This window comes from Octodon degus, unplaced genomic scaffold (genome assembly GCF_000260255.1).
Source record: "Octodon degus isolate 3935 unplaced genomic scaffold, OctDeg1.0 scaffold00221, whole genome shotgun sequence".
NCBI classification, from domain to species: domain Eukaryota; kingdom Metazoa; phylum Chordata; class Mammalia; order Rodentia; family Octodontidae; genus Octodon; species Octodon degus.
Window position 1 is genome coordinate 3,390,171 of NW_004524797.1, and position 21,771 is coordinate 3,411,941.

Here is a 21,771-nt window from a genome sequence, read left to right on the forward strand (position 1 = left end):
TATTTATTTAGTGTGTGTGTGGCCAGCTCAGCCCACCAGGGGGCAGGGCTGGCTGGCATGTGGTGCTGGGGGATTGAACCAAGGTCCCTGTGTTTTGCTTAGCTTAGCTTAGCTTGTTCTAAGTAGGTGCCTTAGACCACTGAGCCATCTCACCAGCCCCTTCACTACATTTTTAAATTCAGAAATTATTTCTGATCTGATTTCTTCTATACTTTTCTGCAGTTGTTTATTTACTGTCAACGCTATTATTTCAGAGATTTCTGGTGTGTGATTTCCACTTTCCTCAATGCTAGTGTCTTCTGCATTTGTACTGGGTGGACTCGGGACCTGAGACTGCATTTTGTTCCTTCTCTTTGTCATTTTGTATACCACTGTTTTCTAACCTTTGGTGTAGAGCTTAGATAGAGTTATTACCTTAGCACCAGGTCCAGATCTACGAAGTTCCGATTCCTCCAGGTGGGTGTTGCTTGGATCTGGCTGCTGTGCTCCACTTCTTTCTACAGCAGCTGTTAGAGTTGAGCCCTTTGTGTCACTCTGGCAAGATGTTCTGCTCCTTAATCAGCCGGGTGGGTTTTGCCTCTAGCCTCTTTGCCGGGAGTTCTACTGAAGGTTTCTGCACTGGGCCTGCACTCCGGGTCAAATGAGGATCGAGTGGTCCCCAGGCAGTCTCATTCACACACCGGGCCTGCGCTCTGAGTTAATTCAGGATCTGGTGGCCTGGGTCCTCTGACTTACATGTCAGACTTGGGAGTTTTCAAAAGTTACATTTCTTGTTATATTGGTCTTGCTTATCTTGGTCATGTGCAGACTCAGGTGACAGGGACAGGGCTCCAGGAATCCCAGCAGGACAGACAGTGACTGGAAGCTCCAGGGTTGAGCCTTATTTATTTATTTATTTTGTGTTTTTTAGGGAAGGGTCTACAGGGTGTTCAGGGTCTCCCTCCTAGATTGGACTCATAGTGATCCACTTGTTTACAGCCTCCCAAGAACTGGGATTACAGATGAGCATCACCATGCCCAGACTCAGTTTCTGTCTTGGTGCGCCCCAGAGGTGGGGATGGCATGGCAGGCTTGGGATTGAACCCCTGGACCCTGCTTCCAGGTGCTTTAATCCCTGAAGCTATTTGGCCAGCCCCCTGAGGTGATTTGCATGACCTTGTCAGATAGCAAAAGTTACATTTTTAGTTATATAGGTCTTTAACTTGGTCTTAACCATCCAGCAGAAAAGTTACCATAAGGTAACAAAAGTAAAGCTATAAGACACAGGAGCTGGGACTTCGATTGCTGCTGTGCAGGCTGTGCACCCAGGACACACTGAGAGGGCAATTGAGACAGAGTATGGTGGTGTGAGCCTGTAATCCCAGCACTTGGGAGGCTGTAAATAGGAGGATCACTATGAGCCTGACCTATGCAGTGAGACCCTGTACACCCTGTACACCCTGTCCTAAAATACAAAAAAAAAAAAAAAAGGAAAGCTATATTAATATGCTGAGCTGTAAAACGCTCATGTCAACAACTTCTGACAATTGCCAGTTGTGCTGATAACTCACTGCTATTATGATCTATTGGTGTATATTGAGTTAGTTTGCTGAATTCAAGTATGTACAATCTTTGATCTGGCATCAAATACGAAAAGGTCCTTTAAAGATTTCTCCAAATACAGTTTCTCTAACTGCAGTGAAACACTCAACTATGACAAAAAAAAAAAAAAAAACAAAAAAGGGGGACATAAATAAAGTACTGTTTTGTTATAAAAATCCAACTATCTATCGATCGATCGATCTACAAGATAGTATAGATATACAGCTGTTTTCTCTTAGTTCATTCATTGAGAAAAAAGGTTTGTAGTTTTGGGGAGATAGCTCAGTGACATAAGTAACTGCCTGGCAAACTCTTGGTTCTGAGTTCAATCCCTGGGAGAGAGAGAGAGAGAGAGAGAGAGAGAGAGAGAGAGAGAGAGGGTTTATAATAATATTGTTTTAGACAAAATATCGTGTCTGCATCTTGTCCTCTGAATAACTACTACAAAGACAACAATATGCAATGTATCAATTATTGTAACTGTCCTACCAACCTGTTTTGAAACTGTTTCATTGCTATTTTTTCCTCATTAAAATGAATAAAAAATATTTTAAAAAGTATTCCTTGAGGAAAAGAAAAGAATTATAGTATAATGTAGAAGACACGAAGCAAATAGACATTAACTAAAAACTTCCTTGGTGCCAAATTCTATGTGCGAGAGTACTTTTATTTCAACAGTTATCTTTTATTAGTCTTTTGATTATAATACCTGTTTTTGTTTAACTTAGAAAAACCAATCAATTTATTATATTAATGAAAATCAAATTTACTCAACAATCTGATAATATTTAAATAGGTGTTATGACTTTAGAGATTCTATATAGTTAATTGAACCAGTATACAAGACTATTTTACTCACTGACTATCTCCAGTTAAGGCAGGAAGTGCTTATAATATTATATTCCTTTTCAAAGACACTATTTTACATGCAAAAATAACAATGATTATAGCAGAAATGTTTCTCAGACACATTATAAAGCTAGACTTTTTCCATGATTGTTTCCTGAACTTACAACTCTCCTCAATGCAGTATACATTTTAACTCTTTTTAAAATGATATATATTTAAGGTATAAGACATAAAGTTCTGATATCCATATACAAAGTGAAATAAATAATGTGGCCAAAAAAATTAACATACCCCTCACTTCACACAGCTATCTTTTATGTGTGTGGTTCTATGAACTCTTATGTGGAAATTATTTAATTACTTCATCACAAGATTCTTGTACAAAGCATATTAATAAATAAGGGTAATGCCTTTTATGAGGTTCATATGCCAATTAGGTTATTTGGAGAATGCTAACCTAATATAGCCTTCTTTGTTGATGTTATGATTAAATATTCCCTATAGTGGAATTTTAAGTCTAGCTTGGAAAACAATACAAAACTGCAACAACAAAAAAGAAAAACACTGCTAAACGCAAACCACGCATGGCAATAATTTTTCAGTAGCTCCCTCCTCAGACTGACAATAGCCAAATTAGCACATATCTAAGATAGTAGCAGCCTGAGTTTTTCCTGGCTTCTCTTGGGAATCATATAATTTAGTTTTTCACTTAAAAACCCTGTTAACCCAGTTTTGAGAGTATTTTACATAGTCATCAATATTTCAAGTCCCTGCAAGTTGCACAAGCATGTTTACAAAGTAAACAGATTGTACCTACTTTTAAAGTATATCCTTTTTATCTTCACAAAGCATCTATATCTGGTATATTTACCCACACCTGACACTAAGACATTTTAAAATATTTTTGATTATGTTCAAATAGCTGTCAGAATTAGTGAAGCAAAGAAATCAAAGGTGAAGAAAGAACATCTGTTAAAAATTCTTCTAATCAATATTTCTAAGAGCTTCAGCATCTCTTTAAATCTCTTTCAGTCCGACTTGTTTTTTGCTTCTTTCCCCAAGGTTGTTAGCATTTATAAATGGCACAGGGAATTAAGCACCCCACCTTAGCCTGAAGAGTCATACATAGGTAACAAGGTCAATCACCAGGCATACTAAATAGTTTATTCACTTAAAAGTTTAAGTGGCTGCATTTCACTTCTAGAAATTATTATTCTAGAATATTTATTTATTTATTTATTTATTTATTTATTTTTATTTTTTTTGCAGAACCGGGGATTGAACTCAGGCCCTTGTTCTTGCTACTGAGCCATCTCCCCGGCCTCTTTTTTTATTTTTATTTTTAATTTTTTTTTATTATTCTAGAATATAAAAGACTTTCTTCAATTCACATTAATAAGCAGTTATATGATAAAAATAAACATTTTAAGTTATTTTTCTTTTTGGATGAACATATATCAATTCATTAGGTATATGTTTCAAAGAAATCACTTGGAACGATTAAATCTATTATTGACTTCTTTTTTTTTCAAAGTTTTATTGATAAACAGATAGCAATGAGACAGTTTCTAATCAAATCGGAAGTACAGTTTCAACAAATAATACACTGCATATATTCTTCTTAGTGGTTAATTGCTGTCAAGATGCAGACTTGTGATCCTATTTACAAACACCATTAGAACAAATCATTCTATTCATTAAGAGAATGCAACTATATATCTATCCCAACCTCTTTGAATACACAGATACAAAATGGACATTCATCGGTATGCCCCATTTTTTCTAAGTTCCGTTATTGAATATTATAGGTGTGTAAACTCAGCAAAATATTCTAAAAGAGTCCAGTAGCCCATAATAGCATTGGGTCTTCTGTTTAACTGGCAATGTCAGAAATTATTGACCTGAGTCCCCCACAGCTCAACTTAACAGCATGGCTTTATTTCTTATATTTCGACTTCATACTTTTCTACTGGATGGTTAAGACCAAGGTAAAGCAGGACCTATGCAACAAGAGTTGTAGCTTTTGGGTCTGAGAAGGTCAGTGAAATGCCCTCAGGATTTATCCTGAGATCCTGTACCTCAGATTGTAGAACCTTTATCAGTGCAGCCATGTGGATGAGTCACGGCCAATGCTTGGCCAATGTGCTCTCTGTGAAAGCCTGAGAGAGTGTCTTCTCCCCATGTGACTCTCCTTAGGCCCACTCTACGTCATCGATCACTTTCCTCTTTGGCCTCATAATCTTCTTGATCAGAAAATTTGGGACACTACCGAGGTACATGACGTTACAGTACAAGTTCTCATATGTCCTGAGTCTTAATTGACCTTAGAAGGCTAGGGCCAAAATGTTGGCTTTCCTTGTATCCCTCCTTTTTCTCTAATTTTGGTCTGCAAACTTAGGTTGTTAACCATCCAGAAGAAAAGCTTATTGTTATTATCAAACGATTTGGGCTATCAATCTTAGCCTGACTATCTCACTGCATTTCAAACATCTTAGGCATAATAAGGAACAGGTATTTTTCATCAAGTATTGATATGTTGAACTTTAAGTCCCTACAGAATATGATAAAAAACATTTAAAAATTAGATTATATTTTAAAAAATAGGTATTATTGACTTCTTAAAGCTATTTCAAGATAATATTCACATGGGAAGAAATAGGCACACATATCACATCACATTACCTGAAGTTCTAATCAAACATAAATAATATTCATAGTATTTAAAAATCAAAGACTTTAAACAAACTTTATATTCATACAATAAGGAAAGTTCTCAAACTATGCATTTTTCCAGGGAACAGAGTACTATTTTTATTGGTTTTCCTACAAAAATAGTAGCATACCAAATTATATTTGCAGAATTAGGAGAAATTTGAGGCTACAGAGATAGCTCAACAGTCAAGGCACCTGCCTAGGCAAGCTCAAGGACCCAGGTTCAATCACCAGTACTGCATGCCATGCTGTCCCTGCCCTAGGTGTGCCTAGCCTGCCCCCCAAGACTGGGCATGGTGGCGCATGCCTGCATGCCTGTAATCCCAGTGCTGGGGAGGCTGAAACAGGAAGATCTCTAGGAGTCTGAGCTGTGTAGTGAGACCCTGTATCAAATATATTAGAATTAGGAAAAACTTTTCTAAACTTTAGCACTTGTGGTAGATAAATAGAAAATAAGTACTTTTTCAAGATCATATTTAATAAAGTTTAAGGAATAGATGAAGAGTCTATGAATACATACCAAATTGTACTTATTTTCCCTGTATTTTAGGGACGGGTTTACAGGGTGTTCAAGGTCTCACTATTGATCAGACTTATAGTGATTCTCTTATTTCAGAGCCTCCCAAGTGCTAGGATTACAGGGGTGCTTCACCATGCCCAGTCTCAATCGCCGTCTCAGCGCACCCTGGAGGTGAGTCTGGCATGGCAGGCCCTGGGGATTGAACCCTCAGCCCTTACAAATTGTACTTGTTTATGGAGGATCCCTAGTTCCAGCCCACCTCAGGCAAATGAATGACTTAGACACTATCAAAATTTAAAAGGGGTGGGAGTATAGGTCAAGGCAAAGGACCTGGGTTCAATTTCAAGTACTAAAAGTATTTTAATTTGTTTTTTACAAAATTTTTATTAGTATATGTTTTTGTATGTAATAATTACATTGTGGAAAGTTGGTACATGTACATAACACATCTTAAATACTTTTACTTCTCCTCCTCTCTCTTCCTTCCTCCCTCCATCCAGGTCTGGGCCTCTTTTCATTTGCAAAAGACTGAGTTCCTCATTTAAACCTATTTAAACATGTTTTAAATAAACAAAAATTTCACAATGATGAAGACGCTACCGCTTTGAGATAAAAGCTTATCACCATCAAGTACTTAGTATGGTGTACACACTGCTCTAAGATCTTTACATGAATCAGTGTATTTACTTTTAAAAAAAAAAAAACAAAGGAGCTACTACTAAGTCATGTTTTATGGACTCAGAAACAGCGATTAAGTAATTTGTTACTTAAGCATATTTTTTGACTGGTATTCCTAGCCACTATAATAAAACATTCTCCAACCTAAAATGGTTTAACTTACTATATTTCAAATGCACAGTGTTCTGAAAGCAATATGTGCTCTGTAGAAACTGTACTTTAAATTTGATATTTCGCAGGCTATGATGTGGTATGATATTCTGAGACGGAGGAAGGGACAACAGACCTTAGCTCTCAGCCAGCCACAGATTCATAGACCAAACAGCTCGTACTGCAGAATGTAGTATTGCTAAGCTGGTTGGTAGGTGTATTAAATCCATTCTCAGTTATGGTAGTTTACATTTAGTTGAGCTATGAAACATATATAAGTAGTTAGGAACAGAATCCTACCGGAGAGAAATTTACAATCTTCAGGGCACCCTGAGGAAGACTGGAGCCCACAAAGGGAGCCTAACACATGTTGGGCAAGTACTCTACTGCTGAGGTATGTCCACAGCCCTTTTTTAACATTTTATTTTGAGAAAAGGGTCTCAAAATGTTTTCTGGTCTGGCCTCAAATTTGTGATCTTTCTCCACCAACCTCCCAGGTATATCTGTACTGACAGAGGTGCACCCTTGTACTGTGTCTGGGTTATGTTTACATCTTGATTCAGTCTATTGGGGTTAGTGCAAGAGCTCAGTGCAAACCAATGGCATCCAATAAATTTTATTTAATAGACACCACACAGCAAAACAACATGCCTTCAGTAAGCTAAAGCATTCTACTAAGAAAGAAGCTTAAGTCTTTATCAAATACTTGCTCTAACCACTTATGCTATGGTATACTTCTCAAGAGGAGTTTAACAAATATTGTTTTAGCCAGGCTTGGTGACACACCTGTAGTCCCAGAACTTACATGGCTGAGGAAGGAGGATTGCTGTGAGCTCCAGGCAAGCCTGGGCTACCTAATGAGTATGACCAGCCTGAACTACACAGTGACAGCCTGTCTCCCTAACAACAAAAATACAACTTTTCTTCAAAACTCTCCAAAGACATTTTAGTTTTCTTTATAGAGTGCTATCCAAGGTATCTCTTCTGTTCCTCCCCTTTATCTGGCTCTGGTTACAAAATATTTCAAAATAAGTAAAAATTTCCAAAGAAATAAAAATTACATTCACACAAAAACCTGTATAAGAATTAGAGATGGTGTTGCACACCTGTAAAGCCCTCTGGGAAACTTAGGCAAGATGATAACAAGTTTGAGCCCAGGTAAGCAACTAAGTGACTCAGGGAGTACCAGTCTCAAAATTAAAAAAAAAAAAATTTAAAGGGTGGATGATGTAGCTTAGTGCAAAAAGGTCAATCTTAGTAGCAGAACAATAATGTGCAAAGATATTCGCTGTAGTTTTATTCAAAATAGCCTCAAGCAAACATTTGGTAAATAACCCAAACATCCTTGAGTAGTTGAATGGTTCAGGAAGCTGTGGTTCCTCTATGTCACTGAATCCTACTCAGCAGTAACAAGAAATGTACTATTGATACATAAACTAACTTAGATGCATCTCAGGAGAATTATGACATGGATAGCCAATCACAAAAGGATATTATATGATTCCTTTCATATAATCTCAAAATGGAAAAGAATATAGCAACAGAGAACTGATTAGCAGTCCCAGGAGAAGAATGGTAGGAGCTATAAAGGAGCTGTGGCTATGAAGCTAAGTAGGAGGGGTCCTATGACTGAACTTGGGATGGTTAATTTTATGTGTCAACTTGACTGGGATAAGGGACCCCCCAGGTAGTTGTTAAAACATTATTTCTGCATGTGTTAAGAGAGTTTCTAGAAGAGATTAGAATTTGAATCACTAGATGAGGAGAAACTTGTTCTTGCCAATGGAAGTTGGCATCATCGAATCCACTGAGGGTCCAAGTAGAGCAAAAAGTTGGAAAGGGAGAATCCTCTTTCTCTCTCTCTCTCTCTCTCTCTCTCTCTCTCTCTCTCTCTCTCTCTCTCTCTCTCTCTCTCTTTTCCTTTTTTGGTGCAGAACCAGGGATTGAACTCAGGCCCTTGCATTTGCCAGGCAAGCACTTATTCTACTGAGCTATCTCCCCAGCCCCTCTCTTTCTCTTGAGCTGAGACACCAAACACATCTTGACCTTTAGAGCTCCTGATCCATGGGCCTTTGAACTTTAGGACCATCACCACCCACTCCTTCAGACTCAGGCCTTTAAACTTGCACTGAAACACCATAGTCTCACTGGGTTTCCATCTGGCAGACAGCATTTTATGGAATTTTTGTGGCTTCTATAATTATGTCATTCAACTTCAATAGTAATTTATCCATTCATCCACTCATCTATCATATGTATTAGTCCATTATGTGTGACTATGACAAAATACCTGAGGCTGTAATAGTTTGTAAAGAAAAGAGTGATGTCAGCATCTGCTTAGATCTGGTGAAACTCTCATGGTGATGACATCAGAGAGAAAGAGAGAGAGAGAGAGATTAGTCAGTCATGACTGAAATGAGCAGAAATTGATGGGAAGCACCAGGCTAGGCTCTGGTTTTTTAAATAACAGCTGACTCTCAGGGGAACTAATCCATTATTGCAAAATCCAATCCACCATGTGTAACTAACATTAATCCATACATGAAGATGGATGGATTAATTACATTCTACTAGGCTTCACTTCCTAATGGTTGCACTACCTCTCAACATTGCCCCCACTAGGGACCAAGCTTCCTGTATATGAACCCTTAGGAAACAAACCACATAGAAGTCATATTAACTGTTGTGGTGATAATACACATTTACCCTTGCAATAAAATTGCACAGAGCTAAATTCACATGCCCACATGTATACACAAATTATATTTGAAAGTGGTAAAATCTGAAAATGTGTGAACTAATCCAATGTGAAATTCTTGGTTTTAATCTTTTACTCTAGTTATGTAAGATGTCATCATTGTAGGAAACTATCTTGGGTAGGTAGATATTTTCATATTATTTTTCAAAACTGTACATGAATCTATAGCAAAATAAAATGTTAAATATGAAACGAAGATGGCTTCAGCCTAATACTGTGTTTATTAGCTTTGTTGTTGAACCTGAGTAATACATTTCTAAAGACCATAATTATCATACATGCTCTATGACTTATAATTAGGTTAGATCCCAAGAAACCTGCTGCTAAGTTGAAACATTGGAGGTTGAAAATATATTTAATACAAATAACTTCCTGAACATTAGAGTTAAATAACACAATACAGTGAAGAGCACTGGTTGCTTACCTTTGTGATCACAGGGTTGGCTAGGAATTTTAGTTGGCCAAAACTGTTCAGCACTGTGTGAGAAACTATCATAATACAGGTCCCTAACCTGGGAAAAGATCAAAATTCAATGTGTTATTTTAATTAAATGTGTATCATTTTCACACCATTACAAAATTAAAAAATTCTAAGCAATCGTTGCCAGTTAGAGACCATCTGTATTTAGATTTCTTTTACAAAGTAATAGGAAGTTGAAAATTTAACATTTAGGATATTCATGTCCTTATATATTTTTTTATCCTACTTATCTCCCATACATTTTAATTACATTATTATATAATAATGTAATATATAATAGATAATTAATATATAAGTACATTATTCATCCTATGACAACTACTTACTAAGCATGCCCCTCTTTTCAAATCTACCCCAGGAGGATGAAGAAAGGGGTCTTCTGGGCCAGGAAGATAGCTCAGTAGAATAAGCACTTGCTTAGCAAGTGCAGGCTCCTGAGTTTAATCCCTGGTACTGAAAAACAAAGGAGGAAAGAGAGGGGTCTTCCTAGCCACTGTCTCAATTGTTCCTACATAGAGGTAAATTTCTTTTTATTTTCTACTGCACCGTTTGTGCTGTCATGAAAGATAGAACTGCTTAAATGTGTGTTGGAAGGGAGTAAGAGCATGCTATGAAGTTATTAAAAGGAATTAAAAGAATAAAGTAAAATTAGAAATATTGACATTAAAATGTTCCATGATATAGTCTCAAAGCTGACTATGTATTCTATAGTACAACCTGCGCCAAGAAGAAGGAAAGTATTCACACACCATGTGAGTCTCTTCTATTATTGTAACAAAATACCTGAGGCTGAATACTTTATAATAGAGACTTAGCTCACAATTCTAGAGATTTGAAGGCACTGTAACAGCATTGGCTTAGCTTTGGTGAAAGTCTCATGGTGGCATCGCAACTGCAGCAGTATGCATAAAAAGAAGAGGTTACATCATGAGACAAAAAGCCAGGGATGGGGGAGAGATCAGGCCAGCTTTTTTTAAAAAAAAAAACTACCCATGAAAACTAACTCAGGGCCTCATGAGAATTGCCTTAGTTCCTTCTGAGCATGAAGCCCCCTGTGATCTAATGGGGTCCCATTAGGGCCCACCTCTTAAACACTGCATCACCTCTTAACATTGGCACCCTGGAACCGAACTCCAACACATGACCCTTTGGGAGAAAACTCAAACCATAGCACATATACCCATGCACACACTTATTTTTCACATATCTTCTCTATTCTTTGTCATTTTTAGTTTGCATTAATTATAAAAGAAACTTATGAAACAACTTTGGTTTGAAAGTAGATGCATGAGAATAGCCCCAAACTACTATGATAAAGGAGGACAAACCATATATAAAGTGATTTTCATTAATTCTGTGATATCAAACCTAGAACAAATAGTTGAATGAAATGATAAAGATTTCTCTTTTACTTAGTAGCCTCAATTGTCTGATAAGCAGAACCAAGAAAGGGTGAGATGTCCCATGTCTATTGGGATATGTGTCTTTGAGGAAAAATGTGGAATGGGTTCAGGGAACTGGGGAAGCTATCAGACCGTGATAGGAAGAGAGGGCACTACAGTTCTAGGACAGTTTCACCAAGACCAACAGGAGTACTTGAGCCATAGTCACATGTCAGAGGAATCCCTCATCTTCCAGAAAGGGGCTTGTTTCAGTCTCTTTTCAGTTCTCTTCTCCTGGCTGAGAGCAGCCCATGGGAAGGGAGACCATAGAGTAACAATGGTGATGAACTTCTGAGTGCCAGCACTGGAGCCACTAATTGCCCACCTTGCAGTAGGAGATCTAGATCTGCACATATCATGCATATTATATATTTTAAAATATATTAGAGAGAGAGAGAGAGAGAGATTGCAAAATGTATAAATACCCACATATCAGAAAAAAGAATAGATTGATGGTTTTTCAACAGATAGTATTACTAGCATATGGGGACCCTAGAGGATGTTGTATAGCACAGAAAACCCACTATATTGCTGTTCTTACAAAAAAATTGAAAATACACGTTCAGAAACCTTAATGACCAAGGTTATTTAAGTAGCAGTTCCCCATACTTATAAATATCTGAAAGCTAATGGCCACCATTTTAAGCACCTCTTATAATTTTAGAACCCAAACTATCTCATTAACTTTATTGAATTAAAGTGTTAAGATATTTTGCACTTTTCCTAAAGGGTATACATTTTTGGTGGAAAAAAAATATATATATGACATAGAAAGAGAGAGAGAGAGAGGCAGAGACAGAGAAAGAGGAAATCAGTAGCGGATGGATGTGACATTTTAAGTAAGTGAAAGCAAAGATGATTCAGTAGATGGTGTTGGATGATTGGCTATAGATTTGAAAATCAAAGTTTTATTTATATTCCAACCTAATTTCTAAATGTTAAAAACAGAATTATAAAAGAATATCTTGGGGAGAACATAGAAAGTCTTTATAAGAAAGTAAACAATCTCCAAATCCGCTCACCATTAGACTTTATAAAAACATTAAACTTTTGTATGCATTTAAAATGATTGATAAAAATAAATACAAGATTATAAAAATACACATATATGTTGGACATAGTTATACATTCCTGTAATCCCAGTGCTCTGGGAGACTGAAAGAGAAGGATTACAACAAATCTGAGTCCAATCTGCACAACTTAGTGACATAGGGAAACCCTGTCTCAAAATAAAAAACTAGGGTGTGGTGAAGGGCAAAAGCCAAGGATTCAGCCTTCGTTACTACCAAACACACACACACACACACACACACACACACACACACACACCCCTCATGCAACCAAAAACTAACCCTCAAAATGGACTTGAAAAAGAAATCCAAATGATCATCAAAGTTATGAAATGTCCTTACCAGTAACTAGAGAAACACAACTTAAAATAATGAGGTATCATTTTACTTATCCATGCAAACAAACATTTTAAGAATTGATAACACCCAGCATGGGAAATGAAAGCATTGGTATACTTTTTGTAAGAGTACACATTGCTACAGCTTTTGGAGAGGGAAATTGGACAGTGACCATCAAAATTTTAAATGATGTCAGTGAGTAAATCCCTTAACTCAAAAATTCCAGTTTAAGAAATCTGCAAAAATATTCTTACAGAGATATGAACAAGTACATATAGAATGGGCCATATTTGTAGAGCAGGAGCATTGAAAGTAACATAAGGGCTGGTGAGATGGCTCAGTGGTCTAAAGCACCTACTTAGAACAAACTTAGCAAAGCACAGGGACCGCGGTTCAGTCCCCCAGCACCACATGCCAGCCAGCCCCGCCCCCTGGTGGGCTGAGCTGGACACACACACACACACACGCACGCACACATAAATAAATAAGAGAAAAAGGGAATATTTTAAAAAAAAAAGAAAGTAACATAAATGCTTATTGTTAGAGGACTAGTAAATGAACACTAGAGGACATCAGTGAGTGTGGTTCTGTGAAATGTGTCTTGTACATAGTAAATGGTTGTACTGTGCATTACACATTCTAAAATATTTTTAATCTATTGAAAAGCAAAGGACACTATAATTTTATAGGTACTAACAAGAAAAGTTGCCAAGATGTATTAATAAGGAAAAGAACATGTGAAGGAATGTCAGGAAGACATTTGTGTTAGCTGTTTTTTAAAAATTAGTTTTATTGAGAAAGCAAATGGCAATGAGACAGTTTATAATTAGTAGGACAGTGACAATAATTAATACATTACATATTGTTGTCTTTGTAGTAGTTACTCATAGTACAAGAAGCGGGCAGGATATCTTGCCCAAACACTATTAGTACAAATCTTTCTTCTCATTGAATTAAGAGAAAGTAGCTGTATATCTGTCCTAACTATTTTGTATATACAAATACAAAATGGTCCTTCATTTATATCCCTCTTTTTTGTTTAGTTTTGTCAGAGATGGGTATGCTATAAGTTGAGAATGGTTTTTTTTGGTGTTGTTGTTGCTTTGTTTTTTTTGTTTTGGCTGATTCAGGCTGCCTTAAGGGCGGGTCTGGTAACTCAGGTGGAGGAGGGGATCCAACCACGGTAACCTGCACCTGACTGTATTTATATGAGCAGGAGCTTAAACAACTGAGCTAACCGGCAGCCCTGTGTTAGCTTTTAAATTAAAAGAAAAATCTAAATAAATTATATATTAATAAATGTATGAAACTTTCTCTCTGGAAGGAGCCACATGCTCTTACTTTTAAATTTTGTGTTTTCTTTTTCTTTTTTTCTTTTCTTTTTTTTGGTTTGGTGATACTGGGGATTGAACTCTGCGCTTGCCAGGCAGGCACTTACTCTACTGACCTATCTTCCCAGCCCCCAATTTGTGTTTTCTAAATAGTTTTAATTTCCTAGTGTTGATTTTTTTTTTTTTAGAAAAATTCAACAGATTGTGCCTGTGCAGCAAAATCTTCTGAATTTGAAAACAAAATTAGATGGTATTTATTTGTTTATTTTTTAGCCACACCAGGAATTGAATTCAGGACCTTGTGCTTCCCAGGCAAGTGCTTATGTTGCTAAACTATCTCTGCCATATTTTTACTAAAGTAGAATTTTAAAAGGAAAAATTAACAAGTAAAAAATTCTGATAAAATTGTATGTAAACATTCCCATGTTTTATTGTGACATAAAAAGAGTATATAACAATTTTTAGTGTGATCCCTTTTCTTAATAAAAAACAAAGTGAAAAACTACACATATACCAAACAGTATATTTGCATAAGTATATGCCTCTAGATATAAAAGTGTAAAAGCTCCAAGAAAGTAAGTCTGAAGTCTTGTTCTTCTTTATATGACAACCCTTTGCAAAAAGGATAGTCAACAGTCACATTTTTATGAAGTTGTGCTAGGACCTGTATTAGAGCTGAGAATTTAATTCTGGATAAGACTGAAGTTCCCTCCCGCTGCCCCCTGAACTTGCAGTCTGGTAGAAATTACTGATAACTAAACTGGCAGTGATGAAACATTTAAAGAGGACTGCAGAGATAGCTTGGTGGTGTAAGCTTCTGCCTGTCAATTGCAAGGACCAGGGTTTGATCCCCAGTACTGCATGCTGTGCTGGCCACTGAAACCGGGCTTGGTGGCACACGCCTGTAATTCCAGCACCAGGGAGGGTAAGACAGGAGGATCACTATGAGTCTGAAGTATGTAGTGAGACCCTGTACCAAATAAATAAATAAAAGATTTTTTAATTAAGAAAAAAGTATTAAAAGAGCTAATTATAAAAGGCTATGGGTGCCAGACATGGTGGTACATGCCTATAATTCCAATACTCCTAGAGGCTGAGATTAGAGGATTGCAAGTTCAAGCCCAACATGAGCAAATTAGCAATTTGGCAAGATCCTGCCTCAAAAGATCTGGGAATGTACCTTGGTGCAAAGGCACTAGACTCACTCCCTATTGCTACTACTACAAAAAAAAAAAAAAAAGCTATGGAATACTATTGAGAGGATTAAAGAAAGATTCATGGACTCATGGACATTGGTCACAGTCTGCCCTATGTCTACGTATACCTTTGGACATGCTTGTGTAACCAACTCGTCTTACCCCACCCTGACCTCTCCAGTGATTTTGCTTTATTGTACTCACTGCAGTGCACCTAGAAATGTGGGGACAAAGGAATGCAAGCAGCCCTCTTGCCTAGTGGGAGCCTGCACATTAGAGACACTAATGAAAGATCACCAAAATCATAAAATAAAAGGGAATATGTGGAAAATTGAGGTGTGATGATGTGCCTTCAACATGGAACCAGTTCCTGTCATTTCACAAGCTGAAAGCTACACTGAAGTTTCATCCAGAACCCTGCAGACTCCCTAATCCTATCCCATAACACCCAGAGCACTTGCCCCACCACCAGTGAGGATGGAAACACATTTTTCTTTAACATTTTATTATACAGCCTGTACTCATGGAAAATGAAGAGCTTTGAAGGAATTCAAATCAGTTGTAAATTATATTCTGCTCTGAGCTGGTCATAAGCTATATTCAACTGGGATAATTAGACTGAAATTTTCTTCTCTTTGTAGGTTGTCATCATTTTCTGTTTCAGCCATAGTTTCCCTGGTTTTGATGGGGCAAAAGAGTCTCCATTTGCTTTTGTAACTTCATTTTAAAAGTTGCTTAAGTTCACTGAAATTGTAGATAAACTCACTTCCTCACCCACTTCCCATGTAGCTGACCATGAACCCAGTGAGAAAAAAAAAAAAAACAAGGTCAGAAAGATAAAAACAAATAGCTAAAAAAAATTGAGGACTAAGGTAAATGTTAAACCACAATATCTCATGACCAGCAGATGATCAACACTGTCTGGGAAATGTAAGCCTCATACGTTATTTTGTAAAATGCCTGAGAATGAGATAATATGGTGATGTGGTTACTGTGGAAACCTAAAAAGTATATAACCTAGAGGTAAAATCCAAACAGACACCAACATTTTATTTTCTTGACTCAGCGTCAGAATATTGGTAACTGGCTTTGGTTTTTTTTTTTTTGTGTGTGTGGCTGGCTCAGCTGGCCCTGGGAGGGGGGAGCGGGCCAGCACAGTATATGGTGCTGGGGATTGAACCCCAGTCCCTGCACTTGCCTAAGCAGCTGCTTAGTGATCACTGGATTTTGATAAATCTTCTTTGTCCCTACACCTTTGGTGTCTCTCTTGTAGCTGCTTTTCCTTGTTGTCTTCCGTAATAGTTTCAGACCCTTAGGACAAGTCTGTGTGCCATTTATGATATCATGGTGGTACAGAGAGGATGGGTCTTGTATCTTGGCCAACTACTTCTCTGTAAGTTCTCAGTAAGTCAGTGCAATCAGTCATCGAGCAATCAGCCTGCATAAGAACTGTAGGCTCAAGGTACTTGTCCCTGTTGTGCCAGTAGCTGGGGCATATTGTGCTGCAGGAGGCAAAGAGGATGCACACTGTACAGCGCATCCAGTTTCCCACAAGCATCTGTGGACTGCAGATACAGTTACTTGCCTTCCTAAAATCCATTCTTCTTCAAATACAGCTCAGTAGAGTAGTGCTGTGCATAGAAATTAAGCAAATTGGGAACCAGATCCTTTATTACTTACATATGCAGAAGAGGGTTGATTTTTGAGACTTTGCTACTGGATAGGTAACCCTGACATCTAGCCTCTTAATATCTCCAGCAAAGAATTGACCAAGTCTCTAGAAATAGTAAGAAAAGCAGAGGTTTTATTAAAGGGACAATACACTCCACAAAGTACAAGCAGACTGATCAAAAAGCTCAAGGGCAGCCTTGACTCAGAACAGCCCAATCTCATTTTGTTTTAATAAGACCGTTCCTGAGTGTTGGGCTTTGGAGTAGTACCTAATGGGGTTCTATCCAGTCAGTTGTCAGCTTCACCTCCAGTTGGGAGGGAATTTTTGAACTTATATGAGCACAGTCAGAACTAGCTTGACTGTCAAAGCCTACCAAGGGAATCAACACCATAATGCTAATAATATAAAAACCATGGAATTATCTTTGTTTACTCTAAAGCAGCTAGAGCATGTGCTCCTTGTGTTCATGCCAGATGTCAAGGAAGTACAGTATGATGAGGACAAGAGCATAACTCTTAAGCTCATGCCAAGATGTCTGGGCAATACAAGATGATTAAGGTAGGGTGATGGTTAGGGCAGGGTGTGTTTGTGGTGTCTACGAGTTGGAAAGTATTTTATCTGTTGTAAACCTGAGGCCAGGATGTTACCCACACTATCTTCTGTCTCAACTCTTTTGATCATAGTGTCCATCCTCTGGGTGCAACCTACAGTGTTGCCTCCATCAGTGTTTCTTGCACATGCACCACAGATCCCTTCTCTGTATGATCTTGGGAAGGGCAGGTATAATCAGTTTTATTTTTGATCTTGATTCAAACATCCAATGCCATGGATCACATTTATGGAGATCAACTTTATAAGTCTGTTATGAGGTCATCTAGTCTTATTTGGATCCCATCAGTAAATAGCAAATTTTGAGATTTAGGGAGCTGTATTTGCAGCTGTCTGAGCTCCCAGGCAGACCTACAGGCAGCTCCAGCAAGGGTTACAGCATGAACCAGCACCGCAAGAAGACCTGCACCTACCACTACCACTTGTCTCCTTGGGAACACTTTTAAACTGGATTATAGTCATGACTGCATAACAGTATAAATTTACTAAAAAATGTCTTGAGCTATATACTTGCAATGGGTGACTTACATGTGTATAAATTTTATTGTGATAAAGTTGTTGGCGGTTAAAAAGATGAGATGATTATGAATGTCTCTGGAGTGGCCATCTGCAATATCTGCTACAGAAACATTTAGGGGTTTTTTATTCATAAATGGAACCAAGTTGTATGTGGGTTTTTTTTACAAATTGATATTTTGTTTAATATGTGCAGGAGAGGTGATATATATATATATATATATATATATATATATAATATTTAATCAATTTTTGTTCGGTGCTAGATACCAAATGCAGGACCTGAGTTCAATCCCCGGTTCTACAAAAAAAAAAAGCGGGGGGGCTTTGCACAGGATAAGCAAATATTCTGCCACTGAGCTACTCCTCAACTTCAAATACATATTTCACATCTTAGTGTGGAAATCTCTTATGATTGACTTTTCATGTGCATCAAAACCTGAGAATGGGTGTGGGTACATTGTATAGCAACAAAACAAAACAAAACAAAACAAAACAAAACACTTTTTAACAACATTCTCTGTCATGAATGATTTGCATGTCACAGAGGACAAGCTGAGGGGGAGGAAATACACCATGGATCACTCTGAATCAGAAGCAATCAGAAGAGTGAGGCTATCAGTGTGAAGTTATTTTAAGACTACCTTTGCCTATTTACTTCCTTACTTTTCCTTTTTTTGATTACAGTGGATGATGATTTGCAAATATAGCATGAAATAGGTTTAAAAAAGCTCTTTCACTGAATATAAAATATAAATTCTGTGTAGAAAAGCATTGTGTCATAGTGTGATTCTCAGTTTTGTTCTTATTAGTGGAAAATAGTGATAGGTCTTATGACTGATGCCATATTAGATCCAATGAAATACAGTACTACATGATATGATTAGTCTATAACATTTAAAACCATTTATCTATATTTTCTAGTATCTCCTTCACGAAATATGTCTTTTCATGCATTTATTTATTTCTAAAGTATATATGTAGGTATGGAATTTCTAGATTGAAAGTTTGCACGCCAGTGAATATTGTCCTTCAAACGATTATAAAAAATTATTTGATACAAGAACTAATTATGTTGCACCAGCCAGCCATAAACTCCTGGACTCCAGGGATGCTTTTGCCTCAGTCTCCAGAGTAACTGGGACTACTGTCGTACACTTCCTTGCCAGAATATATCTGTTTAAATATTCACTACCAATGTACCCAGGTATCCATTTTGGCACATAATAGGTGTTTTCTTTACTATAAATTTTTCCTCACCTGGCTGTGCTTGGTGTGGTACATACCTTGGGAGGCTGAGGCAGGTGAATCACTATGAGCTTAGAGCCAGCCTGGGTTACATAAGGAGTTCTCAACTATGCAGCAAAACTATCTCAAAAATGTTTTGCCTTCATACAACCTCCCCAAACTGTTATGTTATTTTTTTGATACACTTTTCTTTTAACTTTGCTTATAAGATCATGCAAAGAACAACTTCTACATGACTAATTTGTCATTCTTTTGCACTTGCATTAGATATTCATCAAAAGTCATAGACAAATTCCCTATATTTGCTTTCAATACATGTATGATTTCTTTTCATTTGTTTCTTTATTTTTGAGATGGAGTCATAGTATGTTGCCCAGATTGGCCATGAACTCATAATTCTTTTGCTTTAGATTCTCAGCTAGCTGGGATTACTGGGGTGCCCATGGCATATGGCTTGCTTATATGATTATTTTTTTATTGGGGAAGGAGAGGTGGTGATTTTTGAGGGAGTGGCTCACTCTCTACACCAGCCTTAGAACCTTATAACCCTTCTGACAGACTTCCTGAGTATTACAGTTGCAGGCTTGGTGCCATCACACCCTGTTACTTATGATATGTTTTTCATTACTAGGGGTCAAACTCATGATCTTGCGCTTGCCAGGCAGGTGCTCATACTGCTGAGCTATCTCATTGGTCCAACTTGTATGATTTGTTAATGTTGCTGATGTTAAGATCCACAATCCATGTGGAATTAATTTTTGTCTCAATGTACAGTAAACATTTTATTTCTATTCCTGATGAATATATAGCTCTTGCAATAATATTTATGGAATTGTAAACCTTTCTTTTTGTGCTTAGAAGTTCCTATTTGTAACATTGCTCTCAGTAAAGAAATTTTAAAAAATATACACACAACTGCATTAGTCTTAGCAAAAAAGATTTTTAAAAAAATTTGGGCAAAAAAAAAAAATCTGGGCATTGTGGCAAATGCCTGAAATCCCAAAATGTTAGAAAGCTAAGGCAGAAAGACTATAAATTTAAGCCTAATTTGGGATATTGAAGTCCTTGGCCGGGCATGCTGGCTCATGCTTGCAATCCCAGCACTAGTGAGGCTGAGGCAGAATCGTTGCAAGTTGAAGACCAGCCTAGGCTACCAAATAAGCTCAGGTCCAGCCTATACCGCATAGTGAGGCCCTGTCTCTAAAAGACAACAATAGCAAAAAAATCCTACTACAAATTTGAAATCTGATGAGCATATGTTATTCCCCCCATCTCTTTATACTATCTCTTTGTGGTCTAGTCCATTCCTATGACTTTAAATACCACCTGAGGATTATTTTGCATGTACCAAAATTAGAGGAAAGACAATTTTAGTAGAAGCATGAATACAAAAGATAAAAATATAAATTTTTTAGAAGCAAACAATAGAATGCACTATTATAACCTTGGACTATATAATTATTTCTTAAAACACAATTCATTATTTGGACAAGAAAAAAAGATGAAGTGAACTTTGTAAAAACTAAAATATTCTGCTTATGAAATGACACTGTAAAGAAGTAAAAAAGGAGGCTACAGACTGAAAAAGACAAAAGATAAGTAAGTAGAATATCTAAAGAGTTCTTATAAATCAAAAAAGGTTAAGCTGAACTTAAATAGGCAAAAGATTTGAACACAAATTTCACTAAAAGAGGTATATCCTAAACCTATGAAAAGGTGTTCAATAAACTAAAATCATAATGAGACCCTAGTACAGAATTACCAAGATGGATGAAAATATAAAGATTGCTAATTCTAAGTATTGATGAGGAATAATGGAATTGATATGGAATAATGGAAAAGAAAATAAAAGACAATAATTCTGGAGATCTATTTGGTAGCTTCTTATAAAATGAAACACCTAGTGGAAGCCATATTGAACCCCACACAGCAGGAGTTTGATAACATCATACAATAAAAAAACAACTGTTGAATTCCTATTATTTTGTTTAGTGAAATGTTGTATCATTTCTAATGCTGTTTTTTCTATTACCATTTTATTTTAAAAATTTATTTATTTATTTGTTTTTCCATAATTTTATTGATAAACAAATAGCAACGAGACAGTTTCAAATCAAATTGGTAGGACAGTGTCAATAATTCACACATTGCATACCATCTTCCTAGTGGTTAATTGCTGTACAAGATGTGGACATGATATTCTATTTACAAACACCATTAGAACAAATCACTCTATTCATTAAGAGAATGTAACTATATATCTATCCTAACCACTTTGAATGCACAGATGCAAAATGGACATACATCTGTATACCCTTTCTTTGTTAAGGTCCGTTATTTGAATATTATAAGTGTGCAAACTCAGCAAAATATTCTAAAAGAGTCCAGTAGCCCATAATAGTATTGGGTCTTCCACTTGACTGGCAATGTCAGAAATCGTTGACCTGAGTACCCTACAGCTCAGCATAACAGCATGGCTTTACTTCTTATATTTCATTTTTATACTTTTCTGCTGGATGGTTAAGACCAAGGTAAAGCAGCACCTATGCAACAAGAGTTGTAGCTTTTGGGTCTGATAAGGTCAGTGAAATCCCCTCAGGATTTATCCTGAGATCCTGT

The 21,771-nt window shown here is 36.9% G+C and overlaps 1 pseudogene; it reads right to left on the minus strand.

Moving 5' to 3' along the window:
- Positions 1 to 19,119, minus strand: part of LOC101588718 — a 33,470-nt pseudogene extending 14,351 nt beyond the window's left edge.
- Positions 19,120 to 21,771: the final 2,652 nt, after the last annotated feature.